The following is a 22,675-nucleotide window of genomic DNA, read 5'->3' on the forward strand; positions in this document are numbered from 1 at the left end:
GGCTAAACATGTGTGTGTGTGTGTGTGTGAGAGAGAGAGAGAGAGAGAGAGAGAACAAAGAGGATTTGTGTTCCTATAAATTATTATATTATAACAAAGAGGATTTGTTGCATCCTTATTCATGGCTTATTATAGAGAGCACGAGAGAGAGAGAGAGAGAGAGAGAGAGAGAGAGAGAGAGAGAGAGAGAGAGAACAAAGAGGATTTGTTGCATCATTATTCATGGCTTATTATAGAGAGCACGAGAGAGAGAGAGAGAGAGAGAGAGAGAGAGAGAGAGAGAGAGAACAAAGAGGATTTGTGTTCCTATAAACTATTATATTATAACAAAGAGGATTTGTTGCATCATTATTCATGGCTTATTATAGAGAGCACGAGAGAGAGAGAGAGAGAGAGAGAGAGAGAGAACAAAGAGGATTTGTTGCATCATTATTCATTATAGAGAGCACGAGAGAGAGAGAGAGAGAGAGAGAGAGAGAGAGAGAGAGAGAGAGAGAGATAGAGAGAGAGAGAGAGAACAAAGAGGATTTGTGTTCTTATAAATTATTATATTATAACAACGAGGATTTGTTGCATCATTATTCATGGCTTATTATAGAGAGCATGAGAGAGAGAGAGAGAGAGAGAGAGAGAGAGAGAGAGAGAGAGAGAGAGAGAGAGAGAGAGAGAGAGAACAAAGAGGATTTGTGTTCTATATTATCCCATTGCATCATTATTCATGGCTTAAACCCCAATTGGTCCAAAGAGAGAGAGAGAGAGAGAGAGAGAACAAAGAGGATCTGTGTTCTATATTATCCCATTGCATCATTATTCATGGCTTAAACCCCAATTGGTCCATTCTCTATGAACTAAGAGATGTTCTTGTAAATTATTATATTATGCATTAATAATTTTCCTAAGTGTCATGCATTGTTTCCCTCATTAGGGATTTGACCACATAAATATTTCTATCTTGGTCGTTGATCTATTTTGGGGTGCTTAACCTATATGGATACACCTTATTTTAAAAAAAATTCAAACCAAAAAGAGGTAATGCACCCAAGGAGATTGGATCCTTGGGCTCTTCTACTACAACAATAAATCTTTTCCATTCAAAATAGAGATTTTGTGCCTTGACATTTATGTGTAACATGTTCAAAGTTATAAAGTCCACACTACATATTCAATATGATATGAACATCAACTTACGCATGATAAATTGTAATATTCACTTCAATTATTTTTCTAAAATATCCATTAAATTTTCCCTTAAAAATTCTTTAGAAAAATTTACGCAGATAATTTTTTCGTAAATTTAAATAACACCATGGAAATTTTGTAAAAAAAAAATAGCAAAAAAAACACATGCAATATTTATTAGAAACTCAACCTTATTTTATTAAATGGAATATGATATTACGTGCCAAATCTAGATCATAACCTATTAAAACACCATCAAGATATATGTATGGTTGATGATGATGACTCCAACATTATGCACCTATGAGAGATATGATTAACCTCTCCTCATGATCTTCACATTGAACGAATTTGTTTTGATCCCTCCTCTTATGAGTGGCTAAGGTATATGTCTTAATATCAAAAACCCTCCTCACTAGATCATCTAGAGTGGACCATTGACTAACGAAACTAACCCTCTAGATAATGTGGGCTCTCACCCAGACAAGCTCCAAGATCTCAACTCAAAAACAACAAAAAAATAATCCCAATTGCATGGATAAGGATAACTTTACCATTCTAATTCTTCATTTCGCTAAGTTTTATTTTCTAATTTGTCACTAGGAGTTATAACTTAAGTCCATGGGGTACACATGAGGCTATGCACTCCCTCTTTTGGAACACATGTTAAGGAAAAACAATATGACAAAAAGAAAGTTCATCATCACCTTATCCTAAGCCTTTTTCATATATTCCAAGATGCTATAGTTTTGTTCTCATCCTTTGGAATGATAATTGAGGATTTAGTTGAATTTCAAGTTGAATATGAAGACTATTTACCCATGCATCCTATGCTTTTAACCCTCCACCTCATCCACCTTTCCACTCATGAACATATCCATAAGAGGTGTTTTCCACTGTGAGGATATATCCTTCCCTATTCACAATTTTCACATGTGTATTGTGACTAATGATTGTTTGACATGGTCAAAGGGTACCCATTTTCACATGGTTTGAGAAGACTATATGAAATTGATGAAGACTCATTTGAATGAGAGTCAAGGATTCCCCTTCGATGATGAGGAATTCAAAATTGACTTGGTCAAAGTGGGCATAAATGCACATTTTTCAACTCCAATCTCTCTCTCTCTAGGCTGAATTCATGCATGGTGAAGGTTTAAATGAGAACACATGGCACAATTTTATGTGTTTATTTTAGTCAAAGTGGTCCACATGGCACAAGTATGAAGGGAAAAAATTATAAAATATTATTTTAGAATTTTCTTAGTCAAAGAGATTCTAGAAAGAGAACTCAGGCATTACACCTGGAATAGGAATACATTTCCAAAAGATTGCCCTCATAAATAAAGATTTGCATGTGGAAAACCACTCAATTTCTTTGAATTTCCCCTCTCCAAATAAAACTATTATTTGGAGGTGGTAGATTCTAGGGAAATGCTTTCATCATAGAATTTTACACTTTCCATTCATGCAAACCTATTGAAAGTTATCCCTGCCTATTTGAACAAGCCTTTTATTATTATTTTACACGTGAGGAAGACAAATTACATCCAAATTTTGACTTTGCATGAAGATAATGGTGGAAGAAGGTGAATTATGGCACTAGAATCATCTATAACAATGTACCCAAGCATTTTTCTATGAACACTTGAATTAGTTTTCCCATTTGGATAGTTGTTATAAATATTTTAGTATTTTTCTTGAAGAATATCATGAGGAAATTAAAATTTAGAGCTCAAAAATTTATAATATTTGCTCTCTCCATTTGTAAAATGGACTGGATTAGTGGAGATTGTTGGGAAACGGTCCCCTGGGGTCGAATTTTGTAAAGTTTTGTTAAATATTGTAAAGTCTCCACATTTTAAGGAGTGGACCACAAGTAGCGCATGTTAATAGGAGTAAAAGGGGCTTTTAGAAGGTCAAATCCCCTTAGTTTGTTAAGAGTCAAGTTGTTTTGTGACCCGCCCATGGTTCGCGGACCAATGTATTATAATGAAGAATCATATAAAAAGGACTCATAGAAGAATCATATAAAAAGGACTCATAGAAGAATCATAGGAGGATATAGAAGCAAGAGCATAGAAGTGTAGGCTTTGGGTCTATTTTATCTATTTTGTACTTGGGCAAAGGGGAAGGCTCCTGCAGTTGTGTGCGTGGAGACCTTGGTAAGTCTGAAACTAAGTGCGTAGGCTCATGTAGTTTTGTGCACGGGGTTAAAAGGATTGTAATTGAAGATCTAAAACATAATAAAGACTTGTTTTGAAGAATTATCTGTGCCTCTAAGTATTACTTCTTCTCTCTGAATTTACTGTATTTTTGATCTCTTAAATGAAATTAATAGGGAAAAGGACTTAATATTCGCGAAAAAGTAGATTTCTTTAGTTATATGATGTTATGCATTTTTAGTGCAATAAGCGAAGGGCACAAATCTGCTAACTGTTAATTGCTGTAACTTTCGAGATAAGCCCTAAGTTTGGCATAAACACATCACATAGTCCTTTGGACACAAAAACCCGGTTCTTGCATCTCCTAATACTGCCTCAAGTGAGATGCAGCTTGCATTATGGGGGTTGTTGCTGAAAGGGTTGGTAGTGTAGGGTTTTTTTGGTTAGCACAACTAACTCTGAACTTGGGTCCAAGCCCCCTCAAGCCAACAAATGGTTATGCTTTCCAAATGGGGATCTATCTAACGAATGTGTGATGTGGCATAAATGGATACCAAATAAGAAGGAGATTGAAAAGTGGATAGATCGGAAGCTACACGAGTTTGCAGCCCAGAAAATAGGAATCCACACCTGTCGAAAGAAGAGTAGTTGCAGAGATACTTGTATACAAAGGAACAAAAAGTTTTCTTCTGCTATTTTCCGTGTGAATTATATGAATGGTTGGATAAATTGTCCGATGGTCAATCTACCTGGAAGATAAATAGCCCTATTGTGTGGACTCTAGATTTAGTGAAACGTCTCGAAGGATCAGAAAACAAGGTCGCAAAGGTTGTCGATTATTGGATTGATAGTAGTTTGGGTCGATTTACTATTGAGTTCGCGATTGATACATCTGTTAGTTATAGAGAAGTTGAATGCCGATTTTTCAAAAACCAAGAGGTAAATATCTCAAGTCTCTGAAAACTTGGATTAAAGTGCTATTGTGCGAGAAATGGGTTATGCCATTAAATTGATGTTTAAATGAGGCTTGAAGGGATCTATGAAGTGGGAGAACATTCAGAAGAGATCTAGATTCAAGTGCTAAGTATAGTCATTTTTTGGGAGTGCTTGATAGCGACAAAGAAAGTAATAGTCTAAAGACACCCTAAGGTGTGTCGTAGACGATAGATCAGGGTATTGCAGGAATACCACCTCCATCCACTCCACCTCCGCCATCACCTCCACCTCACACAACTACACCCCCACGTCCACCTCCACCCCTACTATTCAGTATGGAAAATGTTATGAAGATGCCTATATTCAAGGGTCTGGGCACAGAAGACCTTGATCAATTTTGGTTTGTAGCAGATACTGTTTGGAAGTCACAACATATAACGAATGACGATCTGAAGAAAGCACAGTTGGTCATGACATTACAAGACAAGGTGCTAAGTTGGTATATTAATAAAAATACAACTCATCCAACTATGGCGTTGAAAGACACAAAAGATGCACTGAAAAATGAATTCAGAAAGCCTAAGTCTCAAGCCAAGTATGTGACTGAGGTCAAAGAAATTAAGTAGAAGGTGAATGAATCTAAATGGAATTTTGATCAAAGGTTGAAATTTCTGCTACAATAGGCTAATCTACAGATATTAGATGAGCAACATAAGGATTGGTATATTGCTTCGTTGTTACCTCATTTGATATTACCATTGTCCTAGCAGAAGGTTAGATTGCAGGCTGAAGCACTGGAATTGCTATGAAATTAGAGGCTAGCCTACATATGGAATTGAGGGATCTCAAAAAGGGGAAAAGGTTCAAAATGAGACTCGCGCGGAATTATGGTGCTTAAAATGCAAAGGGCATGGTCATAAAAAGGATTATTTCCTGGTATATCAGAACCATCTAATTGGGGGAGGTACTATCCCCCTAAAGCTGAAAAATATTGTTGGATCGAGAACTAGTATAGTGCATGGTGTGCTATCTGCCAAATAACAGGGAAACATTCAACAAAAAATTGCCATTTGTTACAAAAGTTTGTGCAGACTCCCCAACAATTTTTCTGCAATTTTTGTAAGTCTATAGGCCATGATGAGCACAATTGTCAAAGCTATGAGTTATTGATGGAAAAAGATATGACATATAGAGTACAAGATGAGACACGTCCTTAGTAGTATCAAGACACACCTACAATGCAAAGGATTCCTGGGACAAGGAAGAGGATGAGGGGGAGAAGATGGAAGAGTCCACAAACAAATTATTTGTTACAATTGTGGGGAACCATGCCACTTTATGTGAGATCATCAGAACCTCACACACCCCTCTTGGCAATATTGCTGAAAGTTTGACCACATTGTAGAATATTTTACAATTCTCATCGCAAATATGCAAGAGAAGAAGAACCAACGACCCACTCAAAACATCCAAATGATGAGATCATAACCACACAAAGATGGGCCTAGTGTTAATGTTATTACGCGAAGCAGTATAGCCACTGGGGAGGATAAAACCGTAGGAAAACAACCAGAAGAAAATATATGGGTGTGCAAGGCTGCTAAAAAGGAAACTTTTATGGAGGCGAAAAAGAGCTTTGCGGATTCAGGAGCTTCCACATCAAAGGCTTAGAGTACATGAATGAAGAAGCCTAAAGACGTCATTACTGCACAGGAAACAAATCCTTTAGTGTTAAAATCCTTCTTACAAACCTGCGTGAAGCCCAAAAAGTAGTAGAAGGACTGCAAGAGTTGATAGATAACTACACTAGAAAGGGTATGTCCTGAATAGAACACAGTGCATAAAGTAGACAAAGGTAAGAAAAGGACGGGTCGGGAGATGAGTTTGACTAAACAAATCAGAAAATTTAAAATGGACCAGGTCATCCTATATTTGGGATCCAATGCGAATACTTTTCCTAAACAGACCTGGGAAATAATGGGAAAGTCGATGCTATAGTGGTCCCCAATTCAACTACGAATGGTGAACCAACAAAAGATTATTCCTATGGGTCACTTACATGGAGTAACTATAGACATTGAAGGGGCATGCACTATAGTTTATTTTGAAGTTATCGAAGAGTGGATGACAATAATCCCTACCCGACGCTGCTTGGAATTGATTGGGAATTTGATATGAACATGGGTATCAACCTGAAGAAACACATATTTGGCTGAGGGTGCCTGGTATACTAAACTAGTCCAAGATTACTATGAGGAGGATGATATTGAGCAGATCTATAAGCTTATTGCATGGAATGAGGATTGGATCAACCCTTCGGAAGATGGGTGAATTACTTGGGAAAATGACAACTTCTATAACTCAGATTCAGACGAGGAGCTCGAGCGTTGGCAAAATAGATTTCATGAAGTGTCAACACTACGATGAAATAGGCTTACAAAATCACTCCAATGTATATCTACTGAGGTACATAATTTACCCTATTATGATGGCTTAGAAGATGTAAATTTGTTTCTTGATAAATTTGAAAGGGATGTACCGTAAGAGCATTGGTTTGAGGCATTAGACATCGTGTTGAGGGCTATGCCTACTAGATGGTGGGGTACACATAAGAATAGTTTTTCAGATTGGAAGGAATACTGTAGGATGATGAAGCTATGGTTTGGATATGCCAACACCCGCATTGATGAAAAATATACAGGGAAGGATGATCCATGCTAGCATCTAGCTCATTGGACAAAAGCATGAGGAGAGGAACCACATCCTGAATGGGTGCACATATTTTGCCAGATTCTGCATACTATTCCGATGAACTGGTATTTCGAAACTGAGTTGCACCACAGAACTGCAGAGTGGGACATTCTGAAGGAAATATTTCTGTTAACATTTAGTTTTGAGGATGGTTTCGAAATTATTGATGAAGCATTATATGAATCAATGCTGCAATATTTAGAATTCTTGTAGATCCTGTCACATGGGTACAACCAGACTGGAGTACACAGTTGCGCCATGCTCTGGAGTGCAACAATGCTACCATAGAAGAAGGTGAGGAAGATCCCAGGAATATCATTATCCCTGAGTCAAAGGGACAACATGAAGTCATCGGACCTAAGGTATAAGTTCCTGACATCTCAAAACCATTGAAAACTAAGCAAGTGAACATTGTATCGGAACCACAGCCGAAGTTCACAAATATAGGTGATTACTAGGATGAGGACATAGTTGACAAAGTCACTGAGTTGAGGAATATCAAGAATTGTTTCCAACAAATCTCTCTAATTTAAAAGGGATAGTAGGTGATATGGGTGTTATGAAGATTAATCTAAAGTGAGATGTCAAGGCGGTAAAGAAATTCCCATACCGGTTGAATCCTAAGTACAAATAAAAAGTGCACGGAGAACTAGATAAGATGCTTACAATAGGTATTATTGAGCCTATAGAAGAATTAGACTGGGCTAGTCCTATAGTGGTTCAGGAAAATAAGACTAAGGGTGAAATCTGAATCTGCATAGATATAAGGAAGTTGAATGATGCTTTTGTACATGGTCCATTCCCTATGCCATTCACAGATTAAGCCTTGGAAAACGTTGGAGGTCAAGAAGCCTACTCTTTTACAGATGGGTTCTTAAGATATCACAAAATCAAAATTGCACCAGAAGGTTGAAGTAATACTACCTTCGCTACAAAACGGGGATCCTTTTAGTATATAGTTATGCCCTTTGGACTTAAGAACTCCCCTGTGATCTTTTCTAGAGTGGTAGTCGCCTCCTTTAAACAATTTATCGGATTCATATACGCTGCTTTAGTTAAGGATACCCACATGTATACGCAACTGTGTTTAATGCAACTAGTGTATATCCAATAAACTTATGATTCAGTTAGTTGATCTTTAATGAGTGCATCAGAACATTATTAACCATATGAGTAGTAAATAGGTGCAGTAAAACAGAACAGATCATCACACATCAGAAGCACACATGAACACCATGATATAAGGTGGAAACCCAATGTGAGTGAAAACCACCTGCTGCAATTCGTCTCTATCTTCTTTTAATAAGAAACTTCTTTTTACAATATTTCTGTACTAATTCTTATGCCAGTACACAGGCTTCTACCTGCAGAAGGCTACAACCTTCTCTTATTCTCCACCTTCTCCTAGAAGGAAGCTACAACCCCCTTAGCTCTTGTACTAGTTGATGTACTAGTACGTAGGTGTTGGCCTACAGAAGGCTACAACCTTCTCTTTTCTTCCAGGGACCACATTTCATTAATTTTTAGATTGGATCCATAAATACAAAACAATCACCACTGCAATACAATCATTAACTCTGAATCACCCAACAACTGAATCACTAAAACCCTGTCATCAAAACACAGTCACCAAAACATAGACCAAAGCCCAGAACTCTACAACAATCACTAGAACCAACAACAACCTAAAATATCAAATCTCATAATGTATACGCTACTTGACTGTGTCAAACCAGTGTGTATACACCCTTTCACCAGAGAGAACCCACGTACAGATCCAAAATTAATTACTTATACCTTCGCTGCAATTTTCAACTTCAGATATACCCAGAACATAAGATATAAAGGATAAGACATGCGTCAGTATTTAGATCTATTCATGATTATACCATATAATGATAATGCATTTTAATCTTCATGATCCTGGTCCATCAACCTTTATCAACCGCATAGGTGCCTCCTTGGTTCAGATCAAGCAAAGCATCACAAACCCATAACCAGCATACTAGATCTCACACTTCATCATATATTCATCACTTGCACTCTTGCCCCTCTTGGCCTAATGATCTTCGCCTTATATAGGTTTAGGCCTCTCTCAATACCATGGTGTAAAACCACGTAGAACCAATACCTTGGACCCAATACTTGGGGTCAACACTTCAGACCAAATACCATGGACCAATACCAAAATACCATGGACCAAATACCACAAACCAAAACTTAGATTCCCAACATGTACGCACCTTTCCTTCTGTAAACTTGCATGTGTACGTATATACGACTTGGTATATGGTTCACCCATGTGTATATGCTGCTTTGTTACAGCACACCTGCGTATACCTCTCTGATCATTAATTATTTGCTATTTACTAGTTGTACTATGATCTGTCATCTGAGTGAGTTGCCATCAAGGACAACACCTGTATCATACCTGTATCATAATGCCAACAATCTCCCCCTTTGGACTTGATGGCAACATCCACACCAAGTCACTCTCCCCCTTTGACATCAAGGGCAAAGGATGGACCAAGATATTATCTCCCTTGGTATACATTCTGTTGTCCATTCTCCCCCTAAGTGCACGCTGAAATATCTGATTGAGCTACCCCTTTGTACATTTCAAGATGTACCAATCCATCCATGCTCCCCCTGAGCACATGCTAAGTCTAAACAAGACCATGATAGTCATCAATAACTGTCATACACCATATGATCTACATTATAAGCATATGTCACTAGCATCCAGACTTGTAACCTGCAATCCATTCTCTTGGCCAATCAACAATCAGTATCAAGATGTGTCAATAAGCATCATCACCAAATACTTCTAACCATAATGACAAAAATGCATTATTCAAAGAATATGGTCCCCCTAAGCCTGTGCCAACCATCATATACCATGACTGAACCATTTCATGAGTCTGTTCTGCTGATTTTTCTTCAGAGCTCCATATACACGACTCTGCAGCCTCTAACTCGCATATATACACGACTTATCTTCATAATATCTGTGTATGCAAATTGGAATACTAAAGGTCTACACTTTCAGTTTCCCCTGTGTTTATTATGTCAGCTAACTGCGTTATGCCACATCTTTCTGTCTCTAATTTTGTCTTCTTCAATACCTGGAATTGTGATGATGTATGATCCTCTTGCTTTGGAGTTTGAATTTTGCTCCTACATTCCCTTACTTTATGTCCAAATTTGTTACATGCATAACATCTTACATGTTTCATATTCCTCCTATAGCAGTCAATGGCTTTGTGACCAAACATATTGCAAGCAAAACAATATCCCTTGAAGTACCTGGAGCATGATGATCTTTCTGTGTGATGGTCTTGACCCATTTTTCTTCTGCATCTAGCTGCAATATGTCCAAAGTTATGACATACATAACATTCAACATTATTCATTTGAGGAAATAACCGACTATCACTTCCTTAGTTAAGAGAAAAAGATCTTCTTTGAAGAATTTCTTTCCTTGGTTGTTGCTGGGGTCGACCACTTATCTCTTCATTGATCACTTTAGATTTTGCATTAGAATTCCTTTCCTCACCCTGTGAGCTAGATTCACCTTCGACAATTTCATAAAAACCAAGACCAGTTTTGATAGCAGGAGCTCTTTGACTACTAATAATATCATCCAAAATCTTAGTACTATCTTGAAATCGTAACAATTTATCCTTTACTTCTAATTTACCTTTTAAGATATTTACCTCAACCTAATGTTGTTCTTCCTTCTCTAGATATTGCTTCCTTATGTTTTCTTCATCTTTTCTTCCTTCTTCCACTTGTTGCCTTAATTCAAGCACTTCATGTTCTTGTTCTTCAAGGAATTCTTTATTCTGCTTCTTTGATTCTTTAAGATCTTCTTTTAGAGAGAGGATCTTAGATTCAAGTCTCTGAATTGTTATGCTTTGATCTTTCACTACATCCTGCAGCTGCTCCCTTACTCTGGTTACTGTCTCTAGCTGTTCTTTTAATCTAGTAACTTCTTCTATTTCTACATCCTTATTTTCATATGCCATGAGAAGTATAATGTTATCATCACTATTGGACAATTCATTACTTTTATCATGAGTATAATAGCTACTATCTTTATGAGGGCATCTAGTAGCATAGTGACCAACTCTACCACAAGAAAAGCATTTGAAAGGTAGCTTACCTTTGAACCTTCCAGATCCACGTTTTTATTTTTCCATTTGTTGATACTTCGAATGCGGCTTCTCTCATATCTGATGGTCCTCCTTTTCTCATCTCAAAATAATTTAAGATTCCGTGAAGCTGCGTCATAGTGATTTTCTACAGATCCTCCTCTTCTATGGCATACACTTTGGATTCAAATTTAGTAGACAAGGATCTCAAAACTTTCTCAACTAAGACAACTTCCTTAATTTCTTCACCCAGATTCCTCATACAATTGACAATCTCATCTATACGCAGGAAGTAATTAGCTATGCTTTCATTACTATGCATCTTAAGAGTTTCATACTGTATTCTGAGAGTTTGAAGCTTAGCACATTTTACCTGATCATCTCCTTCGTAGCTTAGAATGATTTTATCCCATATTTCTTTGGCCGATTTGAATTGCATGACCTTGACAAATTCTGATTGCGACAAACTTCCCAATAAGATAGTAACAGCTTTGGCATTGAGTTCATATTGCTTTTTTTCTACCGTATCTGTAGGAATTACTGATGGATATGTATATCCTCCTTCCATGATTCCCCAAACATCCATTCCAAGCGATTGTAGATATGTTGTGGTTCTTATCTTCCAGTAGACAAAAGAGCTCGCATCGAAGATTGGTGGTCTGATGGATCCCTCTCTTTCGTGATTACTCATCCTAATGGATATTCCTTCAAGTGATAAAGCTTCTTTTGAAGGACTTGCTCTGATACCAATTGTTGGAAATAATACTAAGAGGGGGGGTGAATCAATATTAGCAAAACAATAATCATTTTGTTTCCATTATCAAATTCATATATGCTGCTTCAGTTAAGGATACCCTCGTGTATACGTAACCGTGTTTAATGCAACTAGCGTATACCCAGTAAACTTATGATTCAGTTAGTTGATCTTTAATGAGTGAATCAGAACATTATTAACCATATGAGTAGTAAATAGGTGCAGTAAAACAGAACAGATCATCACACATAAGAAGCACACATGAACACCATGATATAAGGTGGAAACCCAATGTGGGTGAAAACCACCTACTGCAATTCGTCTCTATCTTCTTTTAATAAGAAACTTATTTTTACAATATTTCTATACTAGTGCAGTCTTATACCAGTACACAGGCTTCTACCTATAGAAGGCTAAAACCTTTTCTCATTCTCCAACTTCTCTTGGAAGGGAGCTACAACCCCCTTAGCTCTTGTACTAGCTAATGTACTAGTACGTAGTTGTTGGCCTACAGAAGGATACAACCTTCTCTTTTCTTCTAGGGATCATGTTTCATTAATTTTCAGACTGGATCCATAAATACAAAACAATCACCATTGCAGTACAATCATTAACTCTGAATCACCCAATAACTGAATCACTGAAACCCTATCATCAAAACACAGTCACCAGAACACAGACCAGAGCCCAGAACTCTGCAACAATCACTAGAACCAACAACAAACTAAAATATCAAATCTCATAATGTATACACTACTTGACTGTGTCAAACCAGCGTGTATACGCCCTTTCAACAGAGAGAACCCACGTATAGATCTCAAAATAATTACTTATACCTTTGCTACAATTTTCAACTTCAGATATACCCAGAACATAAGATATAAAGGATAAGACATGCGTTAGTCAGATCTATTCATGATCATACCATATAATGATAATGCATTTTAATCTTCATGATCCCGGTCCATCAACCTTTATCAACCGCATAGGTGCCTCCTTGGTTCAGATCAAGCAAAGCATCACAAACCCATAACCAGCATACTAGATCTCACATTTCATCATATATTCATCACTTGAAAACTTTCCCCTCTTGCCCTAATAATCTTCTCCTTATATAGGTTTAGGCCTCTCTCAATACCATGGTCCAAAACCACATAGAACCAATACCTTGGACCCAATACTTGGAGTCAACACTTTGAGCCAAATACCATGGACCAAATAGCACAGACCAAAACTTAGATTCCCAACATGTACGTGCCTTCCTTCTGTAAACTTGCGTGTGTACATATACACGACTTGGTATATGGTTCACCCGCATGTATACGCTGCTTTGTCACAGCACACCTGCGTATACCTCTCTGATAATTAATTCTTTGCTATTTACTAGTTGTACTATGATCTGTCATCTGAGTGAGTTGCCATCAAGGACAAAACTTGTATCATACCTGTATCATAATGCCAACAATTTATTCATAAGTTTTTGGAGGTTTACTTTGATGATTGGAAGGTCTTTCGGTTAGTGAAAAACCATGTTGCAAGTCTCTGTCTTATGCTGGATACTTGTAGAAAGTATTAGATCTCCCTTAATCTAAAGAAGAGAATATTTTGCATACCATATGGGATACTTTTGGGCCACGTTGTTTGTAAGAAAGGGATAATGGTGGACCCTGCTAAAATTGCAGTGATTATCAATTTGGAGCCTCCAAGGAATGTAAAGTAGTTTCACACAACATTAGGCCATACAAGATACTATCAGAAGTTCATTAAGGCATATGCATAGTGATGTCACTCACTTCTTCATTAGTCTTTAGTTTCTTATAAAGTCAAATACCAATGATGTTTGATGCTAAGTTTTGGGCCATAGAAGCTATCAGAGCTTAATTGGTCCTTCTCCATTATCTAGTGCTCAGAAAGATATTTCCAACAGTATATGGAAGTCCAAAAATTGACTCCTGGAGCAAAAGTTAAAGCATTTTTAAAACTACCTTGGAAATCCTAGAAAATAAAAAATGGCTAAGTATGACAAAAAATTGTAATCGGGACTTGGGAGGGTTATCAAAATCACAAATCAGGCTTTCTGGCAGGTAAGGAACATGGGAAAAATGAAAAATAGTGATCCACCAATCACTGATATCGCATATCGGAAGTCAACGGGTCCGATCACAACATATATTGTAGTCCTGCAGTCTCGCGATATCGGTGATCGGTGGATCGACATAGTTCATAGTTCAAAAGACTTGCAAAATGTCAATCATGCAATAAAGTGGTGCATTTCTAAGGGTTTGAGGAAACCAAATACAAAGGAAATGGCTGACAAAACAATGGTCGGGCCTCCCCTTTCTCTCTCCTCCATGTGGCAGGTTTTCGCATCCCGACGACCCCACATCCCAAAAGATAGTCATATTGGTAGAGTTCCAAAATTGATAGACCATCTGAGGGCCAATATTGCGATATGGTGTTGTATCACTAGGAGAGGGCTGAAAATTTTATAACATGAAAGTCTTACAAAATAGGTACGGGCAGGCGCTTTTCTCTCTCCTCCAATGGGACACGTGGTGACCTATCATTGGTCCTCTAAGCTGACAGGGCAGCTGAGATCATCAGTGACGTGGAAGTACGGTTGATGTCATGGTAGAAGACACATGTCACCTAGTTTCAGTGTTTTCATTGGTGACATGGGGCCATTTCTAGGTGCCACATGTCACCACTCATAGGGTGACATGTGGTAGTGATGACGTCACCCCACAGACCGATGATCACAACGGATAAGGGGATAAAGCTTAATACATTGGTGCTAAGAAATTTCAATATGTGGGACTTCCCTTCCAGATGTGACAAAGTAATATGGTAGGGTCTGTCACACAGAATAAGTCGATCTTACGGACAAGATAGACCTTCCTAGAATCTAAGAAGACCTAATGACAAGCCAACCAACCAGACACTATCTTTCTCTAAATATGCTTTGATAAACAATAGCAAACAAGTGTTTTTAGGGCCTACCTTAGGTCCAACGCAAGCTTGTGGATGCCCTCGCTCCTTCGATCCAAATGAGCTCCTTTTTGCGAATCTGTAAACACAAACAAGGCAAACAAATTAAATAGCACCTGAAAAGCCAATTGCATAAAACATATTTAACATGAAATTCAAGGAGTCCATGAAACAAATAACATAAGATACTTGTTGAGAAAAATGAGTTTGATTGTATTAATTCAAAAGAAGAAGAACTTTACAACCTTTGCCTTGACGCTGTACAAGCTCCTCCTAGGGTCCAGCAAGAAGTCTCCTCTACTTTGACAAGTTTCACTCACTCCCTAATGAAGCCAAAAAAGATGTGTGATCTCTCTTCTTAAGCTCAACTAGGAAGTCTTGATTTCACCAGCATTTACCCTAAAAAATGTTCAACTTCTAACCTCCTCAGCAACCAGCCCAATGCCTATATTTATAGTGCAATGGAGGGAGGTTACTAGGTCCTCCTTTAAAGGGATAAAGCCCTCCTTCAAAGGGATAGCTCCTCTCATCAAGGGATTAGCTCCTTCTCTTTTGGGATGCATGAACCACCTCAGAGAGAACAATCCACGTCAAAATTCCTTCTAGAAACCTCTAGAATCAACCCAAAGAGAGTTTTTTAAGATAAAACTTGCGCCTTTTGACTTTCATAGGGGTCCGCACCTACACCGTTAGGGACAGAGCGGGCAGGTCCGCAGTTTTTATACACAGAAGGTGTGGGACCGCAGGTGACCATGAGAGAAAGTGAAAAACCAGAGTTACATTGATTTTTAATGTCTTTCTCTCATTTCCAAAGCTTGATTTGAAGAGCTGAGGTCTGAGACCTGCTTAGGAGGACAGTACAAGTGATGATAAACCCATACTGACTGCAAATAATCATGGTGATGATATTTTTGTGTAACAGATTGCCCCCCAAAGTGCGAAGTCTGTAGTAGATGAGGATTTCTTATCATTTAGGAAGAGTGAAGTACTTTATCATTGCGAGGATCATCTTGTGGAGAGCCCGGTTGGAACCTGTAAAAACATTCAATGCAAGATATATATATGAGATCATATCATCGCTGAGGTAGGCATTCCCATACTCAGATCAAAACTGACTAGAAAAACTAACTACTGCTCTGATATAGGAACGATCTTGTAAAACATTACAAGTATAGACTCATGTGGACACAGTATGGATGCAGCCATCTGTTTATGAATAGTCCATTATATAATGAATACAAAATTCCTCGCAACCTGGATTGTGGAAACTAGATCCAGGGTCTTCATTTCTACTTCCTGAAATAGTACGATTCTATCCATGCGAATGGATGTGTTGATGTCGAACATGGTAGAAACCACTTGATTACCAGTCAATGATGTAAACTGTTAACAAGTGTGAGAGAAACCACCAGTGATGTCAATGGCTCTCAAAGTACCCAGTACAATCCATGAGATGCGAATAAATGTGTTGATGTCGAACATGTCACGGAATCCTTTGATCGAAAGTCAATGATGTAAACTGTCGTCAAAGGCGAGAAACCTGCCATTGAGGCATGCAGATCTCAAGGTACTGACGATTCCTAGACCATCTTTCTAGATAATGAGCTGATGTTGATAGAAAGCGATCCATCGTAGGCAAGCCCACAACATGAAATCATAGATCAAGTTGAAGAAATTTAGTTGCAAGGACTGACTCAGGGATGGTCAAGAAGGATGACAAATATTTTGCAAATGAATGGCTTATTGGCAGTGACCTCTTGAAGACATAACGACACGATAGATGGCTTGGTGACAATTGACCCAAAGTTAATACCCAGAAACTGGCTGAAGACTTTCAATGTGGTTTGATCAACTATTAGGCAAAGGATTTCCCAACCCAGGTGAATGAAAGTGTCGTGTTCAAGAGTGGTTACAAAGTATGACAAATAGGCTCATTTTCTCTCTTTTCCCCCACCATTTCTGGCAAGTACCTCTTTATTTTTGACAAGCTTGAGGAGGATAACATTTGCTTGATTCTAAGCTCATCCTTCGGATGAGTCCAACTTAGTTTAAATTCGAACCCTAAGAAGGAGTGGTTTGTTCCCGTTTGTAATTGAACAGGTCCTTTACTGTGAAATTTTAACGAGTCCAGTATAGGAGAAACTCGGAGTTTTTCAATTTTAGAGAGACTGAAAAACTTAAGAAGACTCCGGGGTTGACCTTTTTTGTAAATTTGTGTCTCCCAAGCCTGAAAAAGTATAAAATAATACTTGAGAGAACCGCTTGATCTTTTACGACCAAGGAGTACTTTTCGTCATTAGTACCCTTGACCCGAAAAAGTAAAAAAGTGATCAACGACACGTTGTTTTATAACCAATATCGAATTTGAAACGACAAAAATCCGGCGATCTTTTCATGTTTTTACGGTTGGAAAAGAGCTGTAAGTGGACCATATTTTAATTCTGTTTTAACAAGTTTAAAAGAAACACTCGGAAATCTTTTCATGTTTTAGGAGTCAGAAAAGAGCTTAAAGGTGACTCTACATGTTTTTCCGTCGAAAATGGTAGATTTTGCCTGAATAATCCTTTATTCTGCACAAAAACACAAATATTACTCATACCTATTTGAAATGGATAAAAATGTCGCAAAATACCTTTTCAAAGTGAAACATAAACAAATTTGCAATTTATTTACTCAAAAAACTTATAAAAAGGGCCTTTGTCAGTTCATTTTTACCGTTTGAGTTTGGGTGAGAAAATAGTGCTTTTGCTCAGAAAACTTCCCGTGAAGATTGCGGAAAATCCAACCGTCGGAATCAAATGCCGTATTCTCCAGGTAATCCACTTCATCCCAATCTTCATTTTTAATCATTTAATTTTTTGTTTTAGTCATTTGTTTCATTTTTGGGAGGGTTTTTAGGTGCAAAACCCGCGCGCGGGGGCCCGCAAGTTTACCTTTGCGAGCCTGCGGACCCCGACTTTTTCTCCATTGCGAAAAAGCTTGGCGTCCACACCTTCCATGTAGACAAAGTGCGGTCCCACGCACTGTGTCTAACCTGGAGGGTGCGGTCCCCGCCGCAAGGGTTTTTAACCCAAAAATTCTCAAAAATGGACCACACAAAATATTTTCTAGCATTTTAATTTGTCTTTATACTTGATGCAGAGAGTACATCACGCTAGATTGGTGTGAACGAGAGCATGAGGACGTGGATGCTGCCGCATGGAATCATCAACCTTCACTTGATGCTTTGAGGGCATGCGGATTGTACAAATTCTGGGCCATTCCTGGCATGAGGGCTCAGGTGGATTTCTTACAGTGGCTGGTTGACAGATGGAGCATACAGGACCAGTGCTTCTTCATTGGCAGCCACCAGCTCGAAATCGAGCTAGCAGACATATATTTCTTGACTGGTTTGCCTAAGAGAGGCGAAGACTTGACTCTGCATGGGACTAGGCCAGGTGGCCAGTCTGTCGATAGCCTCCGGCTAGAGTACTGCAACAGCCAGGCTAGAGACAAAGGGATAGACATAAAGACCATATCCCGTCCTGAGCTCATGGTGATTGCATTCACTGTCACCAAACTTTGTGGAGCTGCCGCATTACATATTGCCACCGGATCCCAGATGCGTATGGCAGTTGATTGCTTCCGAGGCACCATCTTCAACTGGTGCAATGCCATGTTGGCCAATGTGAAAGGCCAACTGACCAGGGCCAAGAATGGACGACTAAAGACCTTTGGTTATGGGGCTTTGGTTGTTAGTTTTGGCCTGGAGAGGGTTCCTATGCTGATCCCACAGCACCTTACTGTTGGAGCTGGGCTTCCTCGAGAGCCCAAACTGATGCGATGGGTCGCAGTTATGGCCCGTCACCCGGACGAGAGGACAGAGGTTGCTTGATTCAAACCTGAGTATTTCCAGTGGTTGGAAAACCAGGTCTTTTCCATTCAGGACTTCCCTTACGCTGGGATAGATTTTCGTGGTGACCTAGACATGGTTCTTCCACCAGGAGAGCAGTGGGACGAGTCAGGTAAAATCCTTTTCAACATTTTTTCTATTTTAATTTTTTGTTATTTTTTTCATCGTCTCAAAACTGATAGTAAAAATTTCAAATGCAGATGTGGGTCCACAGCAACCAGCCGCTCTCCGGCCTTACGAGAGGAGGCAACCAGTTGCACCCGCGCCAGCCCCACAGGACGAATCAGCAGAGGTTTTGGCCGAGTTGGAGGGTCATCTCGAGCGCTTGGCAGGAGATATTCCTGAGACCACTATAGACGACATTCCTCGTCGACTTCAGCGCTATGTGATTGGGGTCCCAGGACCTTTTAGGAGGTTCCTTTGCAAGGTGGCCCATGCAATGGTTTCTTATAGAGATCATCACCAGTGATAGGATGATCGCCTATTGTGGGCACATGTGACATTTTTGTTTTTTGTACTTATCATTTTTGCCGATCATAAGGTGTTTTTCAACCTATGATCGAGGACGATGTATTTTTTGACACACTCCTATATATATATCACTACTACCGGCTTATCTTTTAAATCATGTTATGGAATGGTTTTAAATTTACATGTATGATTATTGCAAATGTCTATTTAACATTCGAGAAGCAATTGCATCTACTAATGTATTTAAAGACCTTGGAATATGCTGATATTCATTATAATCAAATTCACGTTCCAAGAGACGCACTCTCAAAAATAATCTTAATAACACTGGATTTCTAATGGCATACACTCTATTAAGTTGTAATACAACGAGTTCAGAATCTAACCTCACTATCAAACTCCGAATCCCAAATGAAATAGATTCAGATAATAACTCAATCACTGCACTATACTTGACAATGTTGTTCGTTGTTTGACCAAGGCTTACCCCATGCATAGATACTAACTCATCAGAGGGCGAATAGATAACCCAAGCCGCGGAAGAGATGTTCCATGTATTACGACAAGCACCATCAGCGAAACCAATGTATGTTTGGAGAGGCATCGACATCTGCAATATCAAGAGTAAAACCAAGATAAGCAGGAATAATGACGAAAAACACTCTCTAAGCTAAGCACACTGTTTAAACTAAAACACACCAGCTAGAAAGAAAAACTATCCTAACTAAAAGTCTCCATACCCATTCTTTTAAGCATAATACCTCTTCAAGTAAAGGCCATTTCTGGGTTTACCCAAAGAGTCCCCGTCAAAGTCTACTAATTCATAGGCCCCTTTGGCTAGCTTTCGCTTGACAACATAGGGACCATGCCACATAGGAACGAATTTTCCAGCGCCTAATTTATCATTAGCTTGATCGTAAACTAAGACTAGATCTCCTTCCTAAAAATTTCGAGAGGTCACATTTCGATCATACTGAGCTTTCATTCGTTTTGCGTGAGTTTCGATCGCCAACGCAACATCACGTCGATTCTCATCTAATTGAGCCAAGTATAACAAATGCTTTTCCTCTTCGGAAGTGGCTGGAAGTAACTCGATGGCCATTTGCAGTGACAGGATTTCGCATTCAATGGGTAACGTAGCTTCCAAACCGTAGACTAGTTGGAAAGGAGTGAACCCTATTGATGTTTTTACTGAAGTTCGGTATGCCCAAAGCGCTGAAAATAGCATGTTGTGCCAATTCAACTGATGAATCCCAATGATTTGTCAGATCATGATTACTAAAACTTTGTTGATGGATTCAACCAGACCATTCGCTTGTGGATAATAAGGGGTTGAACTATCGTGATGTAAACCAAGCTGGCCTGTAAGTTCAGTCATCATAACGTTTTGAAAATGACACCCATGATCAGTGATTATCGCTTGCGGGACACCAAACCTAGAAATTATAAGATTGAATATGAAAATTGCAGCTGTCTTGCCGTCTGCCTCAAATGTAGGCGTCGCCTCGGCCCACTTAGTAAAATAATCTACCGCAAGGATGATATACGCATGCCCCCCGGCCGAGTGAGGGTTACATGTAATAAAATCGATACCCCATTTGGCAAAAGGACCAACGACAATTATAGGGTGGAGAGGAGCAGGTGGAGTGTGCATCTTACGATAAAAAATTTGGCAGTTGTGGCATTTTCGGACTGCTGTAATACAATATTTAAATAAAGACAGCCAAAAGTAGCCAGCGCGCAATATCTTTTGGGCTGTGGCAAACCCAGAAATATGACCGCCACACACTCCAGAGTGACAGTCATTTAGAACCCTTTCATCTTCCTCATGAGTTAAGCAACGTCGAAAAACAGAATCCGCCCCACGACGATAAAGAGTATCTCCAATAATCTTGAATTGTTGGGACTGGAATCAAATTTTTCGACATTCTGACCTTGATATTTCTGGCCGAAAGGATTGGGTCTGGAGATAAACGATGATATCCCCATACCACGGATCTAAAGTGCTGATTAGAAACAAGGATTCGTTCGCAATGGACTCCTTTGCCACAGTTTCCGTGTCAGCACACGGGAAGTCACACATTAACTCCGCAAAAACTAAAGATTTCTTAGACTTAGATTTCTCAAATTCCATGTCGAACTCCTGTAGGATAATGATCCATTTAGAGTACTTGCCCCCTAGCAATTGCTTGGTCAAAATGTAGATCATAGGGTTGCAATCCGAAATTACCGTAGTTTTGCGTAGTAGAATGTAGTGACGAAAACGTTGGACAGCATGAACGGCTGCCAATGCCAATTTCTCCACATGTGAGTATTTTAGCTCAATTGGATTTAAAGTTCGACTAAGGTAATCTATCACATGTTCATTTCCGAATTCATCTTCCTGAACTAAAACCATTCCAATGGTGGAATGAGAGGCGACAAGATACAAGAAGTAATCCTGGTTGTAGTTGGGAGGATGCAACAACGGTGCATGGGTCAACGCGTGTTTGAGTGCATCAAAAGATTTCTGAGCTATCTTATCCCAATAGAATGGAGTATTCTGCTTCAACAACTGGGTAAAACCCTTTGTAACCTCGGTGTAGTTAGGAATGAATCGTCGTAAAAAGTTTGCTTTCCCCTGCAAACTTTGGAGTTGGCGAAGACTCGAAGGAGGAGGCAATTGGATGATAGCTTCGACCTTCGAGGGATCAACGCGAATGCTGGCTTTCAAAACTACAAACCCCAGCAATCGACCCATTTCTATACAGAAGACATATTTGTGTGGGTTCAACCGAATACGATAATGCCTACACCTCATAAAGATTGCTCGTAAATGAACGAGGTGATCAGCTTGACGTAATGAATGAGCAGGCAAGTCATTGAGATAGGGTTGCACAATGTGCTTGATGTCATGAAACGCATAAGACATCGCCCTTTGAAAAGTTGCTCTGGCATTCTTAAGCCCAAAAGGTAACTTGCAATAAGCAAATGTCCCCCATGGACAAATGAAAGCCGTTTTTGGTTGATTGGCAAGTAGAATATTGATTTGATTGTATCCAGAAAAACCGTCCATGAAGGAGAATATTTCGCTGCCGGCACAATCATCAATGATTTGATTGATATAGGGAGTTGGGTAATTGTCCTTTGGACAGGCTCAATTAATGTCCCTATAATCGATGCATATTTTTATTGTTCCTTGCTTTTTGTTAACTGGAACAATATTCGATACCCAATCCGTTAGCGGGATCGGATAAATGAAACCTGCTTTCAATAATTTTTCAACTTCTGCTTTAATTGCAGCAGCTTTTCTTGGGTGAATCTAACGCAAACGTTGCCAGATGGGTTTAGCGTCCGGGTAATTCTTGATCTCATGAACAACAATCGCAGGATCAATTCCTGGCAT

The sequence above is a fragment of the Pinus tabuliformis genome, chromosome 9 (genome assembly GCF_031772625.1).
Source record: "Pinus tabuliformis cultivar Carrire ecotype Pingquan chromosome 9, CPIR1, whole genome shotgun sequence".
Lineage (NCBI taxonomy): Eukaryota > Viridiplantae > Streptophyta > Pinopsida > Pinales > Pinaceae > Pinus > Pinus tabuliformis.